This window comes from Gigantopelta aegis, chromosome 7 (assembly GCF_016097555.1).
Source record: "Gigantopelta aegis isolate Gae_Host chromosome 7, Gae_host_genome, whole genome shotgun sequence".
NCBI lineage: Eukaryota > Metazoa > Mollusca > Gastropoda > Neomphalida > Peltospiridae > Gigantopelta > Gigantopelta aegis.
In genome coordinates, this window is record NC_054705.1 from 47,363,571 (window position 1) to 47,374,269 (window position 10,699).

Here is a 10,699-nt window from a genome sequence, read left to right on the forward strand (position 1 = left end):
GAAGTAAAGGTACCGTAGTGACAGCTAACCCGGAGTCTCGTCCAAGGTAATATTCTGACATAAATGATGACTGCTACCTACGGGACCGTGTGATGTCAGAGGTACATTTTACACTAAATAAACACCATGGAACTAGATGATTCGTCCACTGTTCAGTTTTGAAGGGTAGGACAAAACATTAATTTAAAGGATGTGTTGGCCATAGAGCCATTCGCAACGCATAGGGCGTCCTCGGGTCTATTAATACACATGGGGAAACTCTTTTCCCCGGAAAACGCGAAGGTGTTCTAGTAACAGTTCAAGTAGAAGAACATGCATGATATGGTAATACCCCCCCCCCCCCCAAAAAAAAAAAAAAAAAAAAAAAAAAAAAAAAAAAAAACCAAACCCCCAAACCTTTAAATATGCATTCAACACAAAAATATTTATTCTTAATAATAATTAAGTTTGTGATTACCAAAGCTAGGCAAATGACATATTTGTACCGGGCAATGTCCATGGCTTATTTAGGCCCGTAGGAACGATATCTGGAGTGGGGGATGGACACAACCTCTATGGTGGGGTGAAAAGCCATATTATTACTTTTATTTGTATAGAACGGATCTTTATTTTCAGACTTGTTCTTATAACAAATCAACAAGAAACTACATGATCAGGCTTATCCCGCCTTTTCATGGATCGTAATTTTGTTTTGTCATACAAAATAATTTTTATGCAACTTATTTAAAAAATTGTTACTGCATATATATATATGTAACTATAACTTACACCTAAATAATAAAATAATAAATCAAGACCATGTTTGTTTAACTCTCAAACCACGATATTTGTACAACATTTTGCGATGAGACACTGCTGATTTCGTTGTTTGTTTTTTGTTTTTGTTTTTTTTTAAAGTACAACAAATTGCTAACAATTATGACACTGTTTTGTAAAAAAATAAATATTTAACTTGTCTGCTGGATAACCACTAAGGTAAATTATGGTTGTCCGAGTAAATTTTCACTTGTCAGGACAAACGGACAAGTGCTTATTTCGTACGCTGAATAGTATTTCTGGAAGTAGAGTTTTTTGTTGTTTTTGTTGTTGTTGTTTTGTTTTGTTTTTGTTTGGGTTTTTTTTTTTTGGGGGGGGGGGGGGGCACACCTGTGACCATGGAGGTGGCAGGTCAGAATGACCAAATTCACATATTTGTTTCTCCATGTGCCAAGGAAGCTTCAAACAAAATTTGTGCACAATTGGTTATTAGTTTTGGAGAAGTAGTTAAGAAATTACAGATTAAATGCATTTCTCTACACAACTACACAATGTCATGTAGTAAACTTCACCCCGACCCTGGGGACAAAATTTGTTGAAAAGTTTACTCATGACTAATTACACACGACGGTGGACAAAAAGAGATCACAATTGGTCAGCCTTCAACTCTCATGACCTAAAAATTTCAAATATAAACTAAAGAAAAAATACACTCAATAAAGGAGGTGAAATTTAAAAAAAATTGTTGTTGTTTAATTGTTTAATGACACTACTATTAATCATTGGCTATTGGAATGAATGAATGAATGTTTAACGACAACCCAGCACAAAAATACACATCGGCTATTGGGTGTCATAAAATGGTAAGTATATGAAAATATTATTTATACAATTATGTAAAACACAGTGTAGAGCTGTGTGTAAAAGTACAATACAATACAAATAGCAAGGTAAGTATATTTTTAAAATTTGGTATAAAATGTGTATTAAAAACTTTAAAATTAATTCAGGGTAGAATTTAAAAGATTTAGATGATTACACTCCACCAAAATGTGGCACACAGTCAGTGTACACTGACAATGTTCACACTGAGATGGGGTCGGGAGGAGAGGGGGGGGGAGGAGTCCTTCTTTAAAATAAATGAATGCATCAAATACGTCATTGCCCTTGGTGCCAACGTGGCTGGGTACCCAACAAAATATAACATCTTTATTGGCAATGGATAAAAAGACACACTTTCGTATCACCATCCCCACTAAGGGATGCTCCACTTTCATGTGCTGTAAAGCATGGACACGAGAAAGTGAATCTGTAAACATAATATATTTGGATGAACATGAATCCTTAATCTGTTCCAGGGCTTTAATGATTGACCACGTTTCAGCAGTAAAGGATTGATCAATTCTACGTGTCTTATCTACAAATTATTTATTTATTTATTAATTTATTTTATTTTATTTATTTATTTATTGTATTTACTTTTCACTATCATTTATATCAGACACATACACCTTCATTTGAAATATCTGGTACTGACGAAGTTTTAAATATATTTATTTATTTATTTTATTTTATTTTAACTTTTTATGTTTTTCTTGTATTTACTTTTCACTATAATTTATATGAGACACATACAACTTAAAGTCTGCTGAACATAACACATTATGTTTATTCCTAATATATGATGAATTTTTCTATTTATGTTGATCATCACTATGTTTTTCCATTACCATAGTTTGACACCCAATAGCCGATGTATTTTTCGCGCTGGGGTGTCGTTAAAGGGACATTCCTGAATTTGCTGCATTGTAAGATGTTTCCGACTAATAAAATATTTCTACGATTAAACTTGCATATTAAATATATTTTCTTGTTTAGAATATCATTGTCTGTATATTCAATGTGTTTCTGGTCGTCTTAATATTTGTAAGAAGCCCAAACTGGATTTTGTCTTCAAATAATTTCGTACGTACGAAAAAATAATATTTTTGGAAATAAAATAAAATCTAACCTAGAACAAATATTAGAACGATCAGAAACACGTTTAATATGCAGCCACTAATATTTTAAGCAGAAAAATATATTTGATATGTAATTACAATCGTTAAAAAGTTTCTGTTAGTCGATAACATGTTAAAAATTGCAGCAAACTCAGGAATGTCCCTTTAAACATTCATTCATTCATTCATTCATTCCTAATCTATGATATTAACGATACCGAATCACACGAGGGTAATAATCTCTTTATCATATAATCTCAAACTTAATACAACGTATTTTTGTAAACGGTATACACCAGTTAACCATCGATCGATATATTCAAATGACGCATGGATATGTGATGCGATGTCGTTTTGAATGGGAAAGACGTCGGATATTCTTATATCAGAATAAAGTAGCGAATGATGTTTTTTTGTTTTATGAACGCTGGACAACTTTCAAAGTAAAGTTGCTATTGGCGTGTTTTTGTTTGACGACTGTTGATGCATATGTCAATTCTGGAATGTCACCGTAGTACGTTTGCTTAAATGTCAATAAACGTAGCGCCGATACCTTGATAAATTTACATTTATCAAATTGTGAAAGTAGTGATGTGAAAAATATTTATTTATTTATTTATTTTATTGGCCTAACTCTTCTTTTAATTTCACCGTTTTAATTATTTCGGCTTAAATTCAGGCATAATACTTCATATGTTTGCTTCCAACATTCAAACGAAGTACCTTTTGACTGCATAATAAACCCTCTTGAGTTTATAATAAAAGGACCATCCTGAGTTTGTAGCCATATTATCAAGGTGTCGGCTAGATTAATCTCTTATAAATAAACCTTACACGTTTCTTGGGCTACATATTCTTGCTTCAAATATAAATATCTGTATATGCAATACAGTTACATTTCTGGCCATTCTCGGGTCGGTAGCAACCGAGAGGCAGGGGCAGGAGACTGTGCCCCAACTTTTAACTACTTTATATAAATCCGGTGTTCCAACACTACAGATTGTGCCGCCTCCAATATCGTTCCTGATTCTAATGTTTTATAGTAGCTCAAATGCCATACATATCATTTCATTTTTCTTCCAAATACTGAACAAAAGTTTAAATAATTGGCTAAAATGAATCCTGACAAAAATCAAGAATGTAGTTATCCGTATGATGCTTTATAAATATTTAAATCACGTTAAATACAATAAATATCTGCATACAATGTATACATACACGCGCGTGCACACACACACATTATTATTTCAGCCCATATCCGATATGTATTGTGTACGAATTCAAATCGATGGTTTCTCGGGCGTTAACAACAAAGTATTTTTTTTGTTTTGTGATAAGCAATAAGACACAAATGTCTCCAATTAGTATTTGTTGGATGTTTACAGAAGTTTTGGGTTCCTATTGATAGAATATTTAATAATAGAGCTAATTCACATTCCTATTGTGTGGCCTCTCATTGTCTATGCCAACCAATTTGTAAAGTGGTCACTACCACAAGGGTTAAATCAATGGATGTGAAAGAACCACTTGCAGGATGAAAGTATGTATGACTTTTATCATTAAATAATATTAAGTCATTTTTGAGAATTAAGTCTTCGAATTGTTTACTTCTATTATTTATGTCATCGCATCCCCACAAAGTGTGGTGAGCATTAAAATCCCCCATGATAATAAAGGGAGTAGGAAGTCACTAGGGATAAAATTGTAATTGTTTCGAGTGGGTAAATAAATTGAACATAGAGTAATAGTTTTATGAACCATCTCCTTAACAGCCACAGCTTGTAAATTTGACTTTAATATGACTTTACTCTGGGGAATGTTTTCATTTACAATAATTGACACACACACACACACACACACACACACACACAGAGAGAGGTTTTTTTTGTATTTGGCTTCATCACAATGCTAGGTTAGGTCTGTGGAAGGAGGAAAGGAAGGAAATGTTATATTTAATGACGCACTCAACACATTTTATTTACAGTTATATGGTGTCGGACATATGGTTAATGACCACACATACTGAGAGAGGAAACCCGCTGTCGCCACTTCATGGGCCACTCTTTTCGATTAGAAGGGATCTTTTATATGCACCATCCCATAGACAGGATAACACATACCACGGCCTTTGATGTACCAGTCATGGTGCACTGGCTGGAGCAAGAAATAGTCCAATGGGCCCACCGACGGGGATCGATCCCAAACCGACCGCGCATCAAGCCAGCGCTTTACCACTGGGCTACATCTCGCCCCCAAGGTTAGGTCTGTGTTGACTGCAACACTTAGTGGCGACTTTGGCAGCAGCTGCATTGGACTCGTCAGCCACAATCGGTGTTGCTATCTCCACTAACCTTTCGGCATCAATGAAGGATAGTTTTCTTTTGTACTTTTACCTGTTGACATGTGCACAGTTGTTTTCCTTGCAGTTGAGACAAATGGTATCGTTTTTACATGTAAGTTTACCACGACCAAACCTCTGGCATTTTAAACAATGAAAGGGATTTGGAATGAAAGGTTCAACAGGCATATTCAGGTAACCAGCTTCGGCATATTGGGGAAGGGTAGGGATGTTAAATGTGAGGATGCAAGTATTCGTCAGTGACATTGTTGCGATGAACCTTTATCCTCCTCACGGCAGTAACACTCTGTGTGCACATCTATTTACCTGACCACCCGTCTATTTGAACTCCGGACCAAAGTGATGTATTGTCAGAAGTCATACCTGCAGGTATGCCCCAACTCAGTCACCAGGATCGCATTATCCATCTTCCCGGGTTGCACCTCATGGCAAACAAGGTGTCCAAAAGGGGAGTTGTATTGTATTAGCCATTCTCAACGAAATGTTTCACATAACATTTAATTGTAAGTTTTGACTCGTAGTCTTAGAGGATACCTGCTACATTTTTCCATTAGAAGCAATGGATCTTTTATACGCACTTTCCCACAGAGGACAGCACATACCATGGCTGTTGATACAGTAGTCATATTGCACTGGTTGGGACAGGAAAAAACCCAATCAGAAAATGTGTCTACCGAGTTTGTTGGATCCTATGCTAAGCAGGCTCTGAAACTTGCGAGAACGGTAGTTTCATTCACGCGTTGCTCACGCAAATCTAATTTTGCATAACCTTTTTTTTGTTTCGTGCAAAATTTTCAGCACCATTTACATGAATATAACGGGTTACGCAAAAAGGAAATGGGTTACATGGATTTATTTCTGCGTAACCGATAAATGGGTCAAGCAGATTTTCAATTTTCAGAGGCCTGCTAAGCACCTGAGGCAAGCAATCTACCGACTGAGCTGGATTCCTCTCCACACATGCATGTAAATAGTATTTATAATATGGAGTACAGTGGAACCTCGTTAGTCCGGACTCCAGATTTCCGGAATCCTCACCTTACGGACGTGTTTTTTTGCAAAACGAAACGACCACTCAGTAAAGTTATTCATTAATCCAGATATTCAGCTTCCGGAACCGGACGGTCATAATTCTAAACCAAATGTAAAAAGTAAAGGCAAATTGCTTCGGCCTCCCCTCCCTCCCGACCCTCACCTGGTCACACCAAAGTTTAAAATATGACTGGCAGCCCCTTTCCTCTTAACCTCCCATGGGCTTAATGAATATTGTTTAAGAATTATTATTAATATTAGACCAGCCCATCTAAATTTGCGCCGAAAATATATTATATTAATAATTTATATAGGATAGGAATGTTGATATTTTTTTTAAGGGCGCAGCCAAATCTTTTTAACCCCTATTTTCCCCTTTTTGTACTTTTGGCGTTAATTTTCAAAATTTCCCCTATTTGTTAGGTTATTCCTGTCCCAAGTCAGACCCCCGATCCTATCGGAGGCCGGACTCGGGATAGGCGTGTTCGAAACCCTAGTGGTATATGGACACGTTAAACAAGTTACTAAGCTAAGCAAATTGCTTCGTTTGACCAGTCGCCGCTAATTGAACATAAAAGTAATCCGCCAATTAACGCTCAAGGAATCGACAGAGATAAAATGGCTGCACGGGGTTTCACACTGCAGTTTATTTAACCATTCACCTGTATTTAGTCGGATAGAGCACAAGTGTTCACAAGTGTTTGTTGGGTTTTTTAATATTTCTTTGATCTTTGACCAGACTGGCTGTTTTATTTTATGAAGGAAAAAAAAAGTATTTTATTTTTAAAAGTGGGTAACTCTTGATCATACCCTACGGTACCCCATGACCTCGTTTTGTAACTACCATCCTAACTTACCTGTATGATTTATTACTGAATACTGGTCATAATTGTTTTGGTGTCCAACTCAAGAGTATTGCCAGTCACCCAAAATAAAGACAAAGGAAACGTCTTTATATGTTATTGCTATCAAAACACTGGCGTGCAACTCTTTCACAAGTGGAACAATGCTCATTAATTTTCACGCCGGTTTTGAGAGAGTTGTATTTCTGTGCTAGGGCCAGAGGGATGTATCATGTTGGCGTTTATATTATATCAGTAGATATAGCAGAAATGAATTATAATTTCGCCATTTAATATGTTTAAAATATAATCTGTAAACGTATAAAGTTTAAACTAATAATGATTGCATATAAGTGAGAAATAATATGCATTCCTCAACAACGTACCCACTTCGTGGAAATGAACTCAACTGGCCTAGATTTACAACATTAACCGGTACGACAAAACACAACTAATAAAATTTAAAACTTGTCGCTAGTAACCAAACATTTAGTATCAACAATGCAACATGTCTTAAACAGTATCTCATTTTATTTAATCTCATTTTCTAACTTTAAGACAAGCACCTGGCAGTATACTACTGAATAGTAGACTGGCCTCACGGACATGCAAATAGCGCTTATTCACACCACGAGGCGGATCAAGAAAACAAAATTGGTTGGAGAAATGTTTGGTTCTAAAAATCGTGTTGAATAAAATCTTTCACAAATTTGTTCGCCAAACCGAAAGTTCTTTAGCAATTTTTTTGTGTCAACCCCGCAAAAAAGAAAACGTCATGAAATTACTGCCCATGAAATCGCGTGGTCGCAAAGTTATTCTTCTCGTTGACAACGTGGCCAGCCACGCTTGTGGGAATGTGGCAATGGGGAATGTTAAAGTCCATTTTCTACCACCGAATACCACAGCACACATACAGCCAATGGATGGGGGAATTATTCGAGTATTCAAGGCACACTACCGACGGTATTTAGTGAGGCTGTTTCTCTAATGTGTCGTTTTTATTTTGTTTGTGAATCAAGGGAAGTTACTCATCACATACATTTCAGTAATCTGGAAATTCGTTAATCCGGACGGGTTTTTTTAATAACCATACTGTCCGGACTAACGAGGTTCCACAGTACTTCGATTTCGGAAACAAAGAGTACTGCTAATACGTCATTAAGCTGTTTTAAAATTCCATGATGCTATAGTCCAGACACACAAATCCGGAAACGAACTGGAAGTGAGATATCTAAAGGATCTGGGGGCAGGCATATTTTACAGACCTGTGCTTTCCACACAAGACACATTGTTTTATAAGCCACTTGTCGTACAATGGGTCCCAGTCTATCTCAGACATTTATAAACATGCATCGGTAATTTGCTATGTATTTGCCTAAAACAAACTAATAATGGAGATTGCACATATTGTTTCTTTGTTCTCGGAAATATGGCCAAAAGGAGGTCAATTGCCGATTCAGCTAGCTCTGCTGATTTGTGTAATATTTGATGACTTTGTGTATTGACTTGGTTTTAAATTACTTCATATCTCAGTAAAAACAGTTTGTTCTCGTATACTTTTAAATTTTAAGTAATCTTATAAAAAATGTAATACATACGTTTTCACACTAACATAAAATGTTCATATTCAATTAACTCCTGATGCATGTACTATGCATTGTGACTATTAAAAAAATATTTTAATAATCTGGTTATTATATATAATTTTTATATAATTTGTTTTAATTATTATAGACGTTCTTGCATTTCATGTCTATTTTCGGTCTAAATCGAATCGAAAATTAAAAAAAATAATCATGCCATCCAGTTCTTAAGGAAAGCACTGCATTATATTACTATTAAATGTTACAAATTTTACTTTGTTAAAAAGATTAATTGCTCATAACGTTTGCCGGAGCCAAGGGCCAAGAAAGGTTACCCTGCATATCATGAAGCATACACAGTCTGTTAAATCTTAAATGTTTTCAGGAACACAAATCTTACCTTATGTTTGTTGAACTTGCGTACTATGACAGCTCGTGCAAACAAATAATCTTGGTATAATGTAAACAGAGCACGACGCAATTCTTTGATTTTCTCCCAACTGCGATTCTCCATTATGTTTTGAAGAACAGTCTTCACGTTGTCCATCTTCGACAACAGCCGATCAATATCAAGAGATACATCAGCATAAGCAGTAGCTTTCATCTCCGGGTTGCGTAGCTTGTGGAATCCTATAAAAAAGCTAAGCTCATGAAGAAGTTTTCGCATGTTATCAACATAAAACAATCTCTTGAAGCTTTCAAACTGAATATTCTTTTCATTGTGTTCTGGTGATATTCTATGTTTCCTTAAAGTTTCCTGTGACCTTGCTGCGGTTGTGAGGTCATTCTCTGAACTTGAGACAGATTCTTCTGTTTCTGGAGTACTTAGATTAACTCCACAGACACCACAAAATGTCTCCTTAATAGCAAATGGTGCAAACGTCTCAAGCATCTCCTGATAAAGTGCTCTCCTTGCCAGATTTGTGATATGATACTTCATAATTATATTTGTGATGAATCGCAGAATAATCCTGTAAGCATTGTTTTCCTTTTCCTGTCTGGCCAGCTCTTGGTGTTCTCTCTGAAACCTGTCATGGTCTACAGCCAACTCCACTTCAGCTTCAAGCCGAGAATTTGCATCAAAGAATTCTTCACCTTCAGTATCAAAGTTTCCTGCAGACCTGAAGGCAAGAAAGCCTTTAGGGAATTTAGACAAATCAGTCAACTGACGATGCTGCACTCCTTGTTGTCTGCTACTATTCCAGCTCCACCAACAATCCAGCAGTTCATCTTCCTGCTCATGCAGCAGGTCTCGAAGTATAGCAGCAATGTCAGCCAGTCCTTTTGCTCTACCCACTGCCTGCAGCGTCATGTACAGACGTTGTGGAGCTGAATCGTGAAGATGTAGCCTCATGACTGACCTCATGATGTGATCTTCATAGACGGCTGGAAGCAATAAGCCAACATTCACCAGGAAAACCAGTGTTAGCACCAAGCATCGTTCAGCAGCCAAGTAGTCATCTTTGCTTTGTGTAAATAGCAGTCGGAGCAAACTCATGTGAGATCTGTAGCCACATACTAACCCAACTATTGTCTGAAGACAATCCGGCAAAAGTTTTATCTTTCTCTGATTCTCGTACAAGTGGACAAGTTCTTGAATTGGTCGACTTTCTTTTGCAAATGACAAATCTACAAAGCTAACTGTAGCCAGGTATGTGGCAGGCAGAACAAAGTGAGTACCAGCAGTTGACAACTTAGCCAGAAGGAACAAAGAAAGAGAGACGAAGATTTCAAGCCAGAACAACATCATAGCTTTTGCAGGAAGCAGAGCTGGTCGATCTCTGAATGAAAGAACCTTTACAAATTCTGTAAATTTTATGATGGATTCCATAGGATCTGCTTCCTTGCCTTGCAACCACTGAAAGGCTTCAATAAATCTATTTGCCACACATGAAACTATCGGTTTCTTGTTATGGTATTCAATAAATAAAGCATATGGTATTCTACCAGTGGGAGACTGTTTGGCAAGCCAATTTGGGGCTTCTGTCATGAGCTGATCTTCAAGTTGATGGCAGTACTGAGTCACATCCAAAGTCAGTTTCATCAGAGAAGCAAAAAATCCAATGCGCAAGACCCAATCTGTGCTGCGACATCTCTCCCTACAAAGATCTTTCTTCTCTTTTGCAG